This window comes from Trachemys scripta, chromosome 3 (assembly GCF_013100865.1).
Source record: "Trachemys scripta elegans isolate TJP31775 chromosome 3, CAS_Tse_1.0, whole genome shotgun sequence".
In the NCBI taxonomy this organism is placed as follows: domain Eukaryota; kingdom Metazoa; phylum Chordata; order Testudines; family Emydidae; genus Trachemys; species Trachemys scripta.
In genome coordinates this window covers 35,885,495-35,894,573 of record NC_048300.1, presented here as the reverse complement: position 1 = coordinate 35,894,573, position 9,079 = coordinate 35,885,495, and positions in this window count along the sequence as shown.

The window sequence follows — 9,079 nt, the reverse complement described above, 5'->3', positions numbered from 1 at the left end:
TGAAAATCAGGCCCCTCAGACAATTGGTCAAATGTTACAATTGGGTTCTGAAGCAAAGATGAGAGACAGAAAATGACAGACCTGAGTTGAATGATAATTGATATGACAGTTGAACAAGTACCTGAAAACAATTATACAGATAAGGATAGTTGGGTGAATAGTACATTTGGAAGTGTTCAGAAGTGGAGGTTGGTTCAGATCCATCTCTAGTTAAATATTCTACCTGCTCTGCTTGAAAGCAGGGAAAATCATAAAATCAATAGTAAAACAGAAAAGGCTTGTGAGTAAGGTTATTGTATTAAGTTATCCTTGCCAGATTGCAGTTCTGTCTGTTTTCAGGTAACTTGGCTTGAGGCTGGTGATAAACACCTGATTTCTGGCAAAACAAACAAAAAACAAACCCCAAACCAGCAAGTAAAAGTTCATTTAAAGTACCCAATGCTTAAGTTTTCCTTTCCACCATTCCTTTACTAAACATACTACTGCAGGTATTTGAGCCTTCCTTGGGGTTAAATAGGAAGACCAGATACTTTCTTATGGGCGCTGATATAAAAAGATAGATCTGATTCGCAAATACATCTGAACTTAGCTCTGCAGTTTTATACCCTCCACACTCCTCTTTCCTTCAGCTATGCGTCTTATTGCACCAGCTCTCAGTTGCAGCAGCAGCAGCTTTGTTACAGCAGTCCCAAATTCTCCATGACTTCAGGATGTGAATACATGCCTTTAGCTATAAACTCGCTTTTCATCCTTCAAAGGTAGATAACCTGCATATCCTGCAGTTTACTGTATAGGGGGTCTCTCTCCCAGATGAGAGCTGAAGTGAGGTCTATTATGAATGAATACTAACAATCTGATGTCCATTTTCATATGAGTTAGAGTTTGCCCCATGTCTTTGGCCAGAATTGCCCCTCCTTTTTATTGTAATGGAGTGTGCTCCATTTACTAGCACCAGTCAACTGTTGTCTTTCTCCCTAATGGAGGTAGCTTTTCAGAGGTGCTTTCTGTATGTGTACTATCAAGCAGTTTGTGATCCCTCTAGTATTATTTTATAAACATAAAATATTAAATGGATACCATGCCTCTCTGACACTGGAACTGTGAAAAAATGTTATGACTGTGTTTAACATAGGAACAGCCAGACTGTATTGAATCCCTGCTCTCCATGTGTCAGTATATAATGCCTGCATCTGTAACTTTCACTCTATACATCCGAAGAAGTGAGGTTTTTACTCATGAAAGCTTATGCCCAAATAAATCTGTTAGTCTTTAAGGTGCCACCAGACTCCTTGTTGTTTTTGTATTGAATCAGTAGTTTCACCTAGTGTGATATTTTGTCTCTGACACTGACCAGTAACAGATGCTTCAGAAGAAGACGCAAGACATTCTGTAATGGACAGTTCTGGAATAACCTTCTGGTAGGTGAAACTTCTGACTAATTTCTTTTGATTAATGATTGGTTTATGCCCTATGCATATGGGTTTATATCCCTTGTACATTTTTATCCTGTTTTGTGGATCTTCGATAATTCTGAATGTCTAGATAGGCGCAAGGAGCAGGGAATGTATTGGGGAGGAAGAAATGTATAGAAAAAGAAATAATTAATTTAATTAATGGAGATATCTATCTCCTAGAACTGGAAGGGACCTTGAAAGGTCATTGTGTCCAGCCCCCTGCCTTCACTAGCAGGACCAAGTACTGATTTTTGCCCCAGATTCCTAAGTGGTCCCCTCAAGGATTGAACTCACAACCCTGGGTTTAGCAGGCCAATGCTCAAACCACTGAGCTACCCCTCCCCCCTATTTGAACTAGGACAAAAGATGAAGGGAAAAGGGGGAGTGAACTAATTCTCTCTCTATCTCAAGATATTTTATATGACTGGACAAAAGCCTTTTATTTCAGGTTGCTTGATTGCAACAATAATACTACAGTTAGAAGCTCTTTGGGTTTTGAGTCATGTGATTCCTGGGGAAGGGCATTAAAGATACTAATTCAGCTTGTGCTCTCACATGCCTTCCAGTGTCATTCTGGAGTCAACTCATTGAGAACACTGGAATTGCTCTGGCTTTATACAGATGTACATGAATGCAATATTTGGGCAACTTTTTTCATCCACGGTTGATGGAAGTATCATTTCTATTCAATTCCCTTTAATTTTCAAATATTATACACTTACAGTCCATGAGACTTGATACCCCCTCACATAACCTCTGCTGCTCATTGGCACAAAGGCTTTGTCCACACAACTACAACTGTGGTGTTATAAGCAGGTAGAGATATAGTACCCTTGATGCGTTACAAGGAATATGGTTCCATTTGTGTCACAGCCATGTTTGTACACTCACAGTTCTTCCATGCTTAGATGAATGGTTGGCCATAGTGATTGTTTGCCATTTGATCCATTCCTGTGTGGTGACAAGGGCTTGATGGGCCAAGAGTCCAATGTCAGAACAGACTTGATGTATGCACATAATAGCAGGTCTCCCTCTGGGCCACCTCCACCCCTTGGTTGGTGGAATTTTATCCTGGATGTTACAAGCCACCCAGAAAATCGTGTTCACCAGAATGTCTTGCAGCATTCTGGCAAAGTGTCTGAAAAGCATAAGACCCCATCTGCGGACAATGCCCCCAGACATCCACACTGCCCAGTTTTATCTGTATCAGTGCATCAGGGACAATTCCTTACGGCCTCAATAGGCAGGAAATGTACATTGAGCAGCAAGGGGAGCATGCAGTGGAGTAGGTCCTACCAGATAGAGAGCTGGAAGGAAGAGGACTATCTAATCATTACACAGACATGGTTTAGGAGTCCTGTCTACATAGTGAAAAAAAGTGTTCTTCGTTTACAGGAAAGCTATCATTCTGGATGAGGCGACTGGCAGGCATGAAACACTGTTAGCTGCCACAGTTACTAACTGAATTTTAACCATGCATAGTAAGGACACAAATCATGTTTAGAGTCAGTCATGCCACTAACTGGTTCTATTAAAAGTTGTAGTGTGGACAAAATCAAAGAGGGAGTGGCTATAAGCTGCTGCTACAGAACCTTCCATTTTGCCAAATCTGTGAAACTTTCGGTGAAAGAAGGTTAATTTGTGACAAAGAACAAGCAAAAGTGAAGCAGCCTTCCATGGTTATGTTTGAAATTACTGGCTCTCAGCAGTGAGTCTGATCAGGCTGCTTGCTGTGTGGAGACAGTACTTTGGTGGCCACCATAGTTTGGATTATGTAATGCTCAGCTGAACTGCTTTGCCTTTGGGGCACATAGCATGGGTTTCTCCTCTTCATTAGGAAAAAAAACCCCAAACTGGATTTGGATTCTCAGACTTTCAGTGTTTTTGAAGTCTGTCAGAGATGGCACTGAGCAGCATCTCTAAACAGTTTGGATTGAATGTTTTTTGAATGAGTAACTGTGAACAATAGCTTGCTTTTACTGAGGAAGTAAAAAATCTGCACTCTGATTTAAAAAAACAAAACAAGCAAGCAATTCCAGATATCTTTTGCTTTGCTACTTAACATTTGGCTATGGTTCTGAAACCAGAACTGGTAATCTTGGGCTCAGTTACGTGATTCAGAGATGCCAGAATCACTTTAGCCTTTAGCAGGACTGGAGGAGACTGAGGGTGGTGGAACAGATTGGGGATAACACAGAAGGGGACTTAATTGTCAGCACGGAGGAGGAAATATTAGATATTCTTAGAGTTTTTACAAGTATATGATTTGTCTAAAATCTGTCTGAGAACAGCATAGTAAATAACTAGTACCAGTGCATTGCACTTCTGACATATTGTCTGTCCAAGGATCTCTAAGCACTCTACAACTATCAGTTAAGTCTCAAAATCCATGTGAGAAAGGGAAGATCATTTTACAAATAGGTGAACTGAAGAGCAGAAAAGTGAAATGGTTTGCACAATGTCAATGAATAAGTCAATGGAAGAGCTGTGATTAGAACTTTGCCTATGTTCTTTGAAAAGATGAAAAATTGTCTTAATGAAGCAAATACACTTGTTTAAAAATTAAGCTAAAGGAATCTCTGGAATGATTCATTCCTAGTAGAAAATCATCTGAAGTGACAACTCATTTTTGGTTCCAACCCATCGAACCTCACTCTCACAAATCCAGCATCTCACTCTGAAGTAACAGTCAAGAATTACAGGCTGTTGAACTGCTATGTTTAATCAACAAATTGCTCATGAAACTTGTAAAGCTCTTTGAAATCTTCACCAGTTCACCTCAGCTCTAATCACAAAGAATCGCAGCCTCTGTGAGATACTGGAAAGCTCAGCTCAAATGTTTAGGTCTGTTTCCAGTTCACTCCTATTCCAGCATCAAAGAATCTGCTCAGAAAACAGGAAAACATGGAGACAAACTGCAACCCTAATCTCCTAGAATGAAATCCACCTGTGGACACAGAGGCTACAGAAGATCTGCAACAATCCTGGTGGGTGCATGGGTGGGCATGTGATAGAATTAGGCTTCAGACTAACTTCAAGTAGCCCAACTGAGAGGGGCTTTGGGTCAAGGCCACTGGGTCCACAATTACGCAGATCCAGTGACCTCTGGCTCCTAGCATTAGTTTATGCCCTTTCTAATTCTGGGATATTGTTGGAGATCATCAGCACACCCCAACCAATTACATTTTTAATCTCTGCCTCAAGCCTTAGATGCCTTCACATGTTGGAAAACTCCCCTGTCATTTGTGCTATATTGCAATCGCTTTATGATGGGTGTGATCAAAATCAGGTAGAACTGTGCTAGTGACACAAAATGAATTTCATGTAGAAGCTTTCACAGATGTAAGCCCAAGCTAATCAGAAGTCCAACTCATCAGGTCCCTGGGTCAGTGATCCTCCTTTAAAAATGGGGGGGGGGGGGTACTTTTGTTCTTGGTTTAAACAGCTCACCTGGGAAAGAATCTCAAGGTCCTAATTCTGATTTCATTTACTCCAGTTTTACACCATTATAACTCGGTTGGGAACTTATACTTCCTAAATCTTTGGCTATGTTCTCAACACTGGTTAGGGCAGCCCTAGAAACTGCCCTAGTTTGTGCCTCTGGCTGTCATGGCCCCTCTGAGTTCGTGGCAGCTAGGGAATAGCCAGGATATAAGAATACCCCAGCAGCACAACTTATTACCCTCCGTACATACGCTCCTCCTGGCAACCTAGAATGTCCCTTCCACAGTGCAGGCTCCTCTGGAGTGAGCCCAGAGTCCACTTTGCATCTACCAGGGAGGCCCCCTGTAAGGAGGGGCAGGGCTTCTGGCCTCTTTGTGGCCACTTTATGCTAGAATAGCTAAAACGAAGTGGCTGCAGCACTGGGATGAATTCCTCTAATTGTGCTTGACTCATTGGAGATGTGCTGGCATAAAACTGGAGTAAGAGCAACCAGAGTGAAACTCAGTAATGGAGTGCTGCTGTTTGTGCTACAAAAGCAAGGCCTCAACTCTCACAGCCACCTATAAACCCTAACAAAAGCTCCATATAACCAGTGTTCTATCTATCCTCATTTGCCCCTGCTGCGCATGGAAGTGACTTTTTGTTTTGCATAAAAAGCCAGATCCTATACTTTTCACTGGCCTGATTTCCCCCCTCATTTACATCTGTGTAAATCAGGAATAACCCTGCTGAAAGTCATCAGTATAAAACTGGGACAGGAGAATCAGGCTCAATGGATGATTGCACATGAGGAAGGAGAGTAGGATTTGGCCCATTATATCAGGATTAGAAAGTTATTTAATCTCCATAGAATAAAGCAATTAAAAACACACGGTAAAAGGTTGTGCTATTTTTGACAGGCTTGTCTGAACAGTGTGGGCTCCAGGATACAAACAAAAATAAACAGCTAGTTTGGGTTCTGATCACATTGCCACAGCATGGAAATGTTTCCACACCCAGTTGATTAAAAATTAAGAAGTGCTAACCTTTCCCCCATCCCCCATTCCAAAAACAAATCAGTAGTGCTTTTTAAAATAAGGGGTGGAGAGGGAGGGGGAAAGCACCTCAGTCCTCTTCGATGTGTTTTGTATTCTGTGACTTGGGGAATATTCTGGTGTAAATCAATGTCGGTGAATATACTGCTTGTTCACCTCAGTAATTAAATAAAGTTATCTGGAAATTGGTTCAGAATGGAGCTGTGATGTGTGAAAAAGTGCCTGTCCACTTAGAGTTGAATGTTCATGCATAATGGGAGAAGGTACAGAACTGTGATTCAACAGGAAAAAAACTACCACCACATGATATATTACATAGAATACACACACCACCTGTCTTTGTCAAAGCTGGAGCCCATTTAATGCTCAGAAGCTCAGAAAAGCTGCATTGTGCAGCCATTAGTAGTACAGGAAGGAGATGTGTTTCTTATTGTACTGAGGGATTAAGACAGGATTTAGGTTTCAGCACTCTAAGACACTGAGTATTCTCAATGCCCATTGACTCCAGTGGGAGTTGGGGGTCCTGAGTGCTTCTAGGAGCTGCTCATCAGCTTATAAGATGAAGCTCTTATTGAGGGCTTTGAGACAGATATTCCCTTTTACTTACATGGGGCAGGGGAGCAAAAGTGCATGGAAATGCAGCAGGGAGCATGGAAGGAATTTGGAACAGTGGCTCTGTGGCAGGAACCTTATAGGGTAATGGATCCACGCACCAGCCTGGGACATGTGCAGACATCAATCTGACATGTGCAGTTCAGTTTGTAGCCCTAACCTCAGAGCTCTGTTTAGTCTCCAAAATAAAAAGAGAAAACATGGAACGATAACACAAAGGAATAGTCCTGTTCCCAACCGAGATTGTGGGGCTCTCTAGCCTCCAGCAGCTTAACAGTCAGGTGCTTCCCCATTCTAGGGCTGTCTACAGGGACAGCTTACCCTTTTCCAGCCTTCTGCTGCAGCCATAGGAGAATGTACTCACAACCACTTCTGGATCACTAGCTACCTCATGGAACAGGGTCCTCATTTATACCCCTAGCTGTCCAGATGGGTCTGATGAGTCTCCAGAACAGTGTCCCAAATCCACTGAAGCCTTACTGCACCAATACCATATTGAGAGGCTCCCTAAGTTCTTGGAGGATTAGGTGATCTGTGTCATGGCAAAATCAGGGAATAGACCCTTTACATCTTTGTTATTTATATTGCGGTACTGCTGAAGGGTCCTAGTCATGGAAAAGGGCCCCATTGCGCTCGGCACTGTACAAACACGGAACAAAGAGTTTCCCTGCCCCAAAGAGCCGACAATCTAATATTTAACTTCTGAAGAGCAACTAACTAACCACTTTGTTTTCTTAGGAAGGGGGCCCAATGTCCATGGCAAATTGGTATAGATATTAATGCCAGGCAAACTAGCCTTAGTCTCCTCCCAAGGTTGTTAGCTCTGTGCAGCTGTACTAGGAGAATCCACAGCAGTGTGGAATGGGGTCTAACTAAGCAGTCAGGGATGAGGGGGACCCAGCAGATAAAGTCAATTTTTGAATGTCTTGTCAAAGAGCTATATGATTTGGGAGTGGATTTCCGGTGGATCTAGGTGGAATTTGGCCATTAAATCTCTTTATTTCTTTGTTAACGCTATTAGACTCAGTTCTGAATGTCCTTGCTTTTATCAAGTTAGCTGGGTCTTTAAAATGAGGCTATCCTCAAAGTGATTAACAATAGCATCATGTGGCTCCATGCTTATTAATTTCTGTACCAAATGTATTCATTTTGCAATAAAGAAATGAGTTTGAGTTTGTTAGAAATGTCATATTAACAATGGCATAATGTGAATTTCCCAACAGCACAGGTTGTTTATATACTAATGCACTTTTTGGTATCAAGGGGCTGAAAGGGTTATTTCCTATTTGTGCAACAATCAGCTATGCATCCTTCACAGAACCGTGGAACACTGCCTAGAGTCCTCTGCATCAACAGCACATTTACTGGAGAGTCATGGGTGCATTTTTACTTTCTAATCCTACTTTATAACTAAAGCCAAACTTGCCGAGGTGGATCCCTAGAGTTAACTTAGGGTTGCCAAATTTGTAATCGCACAAAACTGAACACCCCTGACCTGCCCCTTTCCTGAGGCCCCGCCCCTTCTCTGAGGCCCTGCCCCTTCTCGCTCCACCCCCATTCCTCTGTCGCTCACTCTCCCCCACCCTCACTTACTTTCACCGGGTTGGGGCAGGGGTTTGGGGTGCGGGAGGGGGGTGAGGGCCCTGGCTGAGCTTGTGGGCTCTGGGGTGGGGCCGAGGATGAGGGGTTTGGGGTATGGAAGAGGACTCTGGGCTGGGGCAGCGGGTTGGGATGTGGGGAGTGAGGACTGTAGCTGGGGTTGCAGGCTCTGAGGTGGGGCTAGCGATGAGGGGTTTGGGGTGCAGCATGGGGCTCCAGGCTGGGGCCGAGGGGTTCAGAGTGCAGGAGGGGATGTGGGCGGCTCTGGATGGGGGTGTGGGCTCTGGGGTGGGGCCAGGGATGAGGGGTTTGGGGTGCAGGAGGGGGCTCCAGGCTGGGGCAGGGTGTTGGAGGGGTGCAGGCTCCAAGAGGGAGTTGGGGTGCAGGAGAGGGTTCAAGGTGCGAGGTCACGGCGGCACTTACCATGGCTCCCGGGAAGCGGCAGCCAAGTCCCTGCAGCCCGCAGGCGCCACCCCCACAGCTCCCATTGGTCGCAGTTCCAATGGGAGCTGTAGAGCCAGCCCTTGGGACGGGGGCAGTGCGCAGAGCCTCCCTGGCTGCCCATGTATCTAGGAGCTGCAGGGACCTGGCGGCCGCTTCCAGGAACCACGCAGAACTAGGGCATGCAGGAAGCCTGCCTTAGCCCCAGGCCTCCATTGCACTGCCGACTGGACTTTTAATGCCCCCTTTTCGGTGGAAACCCAGGTACCTAAAATAAGTGACCTGATTTCAGTGGCACCAAGCACCTGCAACTCCCACTGAAGTCCGTAGGAGTTGTGGTTTGTCAGGCCCTCTGAAAAGTAGGCCACTGACTGAAAAAAGAACAGGAGTACTTGTGGCACCTTAGAGACTAACAAATTTATTAGAGCATAAGCTTTTGTGGGCTACAGCCCACTTCTTCGGATGCATATAGAGTGGAACATATATTGAGGATAG